This window comes from Nannospalax galili, unplaced genomic scaffold (genome assembly GCF_000622305.1).
Source record: "Nannospalax galili isolate Female #2095 unplaced genomic scaffold, S.galili_v1.0 scaffold1437, whole genome shotgun sequence".
NCBI lineage: Eukaryota > Metazoa > Chordata > Mammalia > Rodentia > Spalacidae > Nannospalax > Nannospalax galili.
The window spans coordinates 1942993-1944061 of NW_008341050.1; the positions used below are offsets into that span (position 1 = coordinate 1942993).

The following is a 1069-nucleotide window of genomic DNA, read 5'->3' on the forward strand; positions in this document are numbered from 1 at the left end:
CTCCCTCCCCCTCTTCCTCCTTTTCTTCTTCCTCTTCTTCCTTTCTACAACCTCCTTACTAACACAGTCCTGGTTTATAAGCCCTAATCTATCTGGCTCCCAAATAATAAGTCAATCAAGAAAATCCTGTTCCCTAGATTTCCAACTCTCCTGGAAGCTGGCATGCTCATGTGACCAACTTCTGGCCAATAAAACATCAGAATTGTGGAAGCCATTCCAGGAAAACGTTTCTCTTTCCTGATGAAGGGGTGGAAGCGACTGACAGAGATCTTGGTCTTTTTGTCAGTTTCCCATCTTGAATACTGATGTGGTGGCTAAAGCTACTGAGACAGCTCTCTTGCAACTAAGAGAGAAAAATCTAAGACACACTGACCGTCACTGAACATGTGAGGTCAATCTTTGTTAATTCTCTAGAGAGATTTTATGTGAGAAAATGGCATGTGATTTATGACTCCATAGTTGAGAATCTACCACTTGCAGCCAAACACATCTCTGAAGATGATGTACCTTACCCTGAGGTTAGGTTCGATCAAAACTGGATCCTGGGAAGGGAGAGATGGCTCAGCTGTTAAGAACACTGGCTATTCTTGCAGAGGAGCTTGGTTTGGTTCTCAGCACCCACATGGTGGCTAACAACTGTCTGTAACTCCAGTTCCAGGGGGATATAATGCCCTCTTCTGGCCTCCTTAGGCAATGCATAACATGGGTATACTTACATATATGCAGGCAAAGCACTCATACACATCTAAAAAAAAACCTGGGTTGGCTGGGCATGGTGGCTCACGCCTTTAATCCCAGCACTCCGGAGGCAGAGGCAGGCAGATCTCTGTGAGTTCAAGGCCAGCCTGGTCTACAGAGTGAGTTCCAGGCCAGCTGGGGTTACAGGGAAACCCTGTCTCAAATACAAAAAAAAAAAAAAGTCAGTTTCTCAGTAATGTTAACATTTTCAGATCCTTATTTCATAAGTTGTAGTCATTGGGTCTTTAGAAGGATGTATACAGTCCATGTAAGTTGCTGAACTTAGAGCACAAAGTTGCTAATATTATTTTTTAAATAAATAATTTATTGA

The 1069-nt window shown here is 42.8% G+C and overlaps 1 protein-coding gene across 1 annotated transcript in view; it reads right to left on the reverse strand.

The window, feature by feature from the left end:
- Cdh23 (cadherin related 23) overlaps positions 1 to 1069 on the reverse strand; it is a 426621-nt gene that overhangs the window by 78126 nt on the left and 347426 nt on the right. The window lies entirely within an intron of this gene.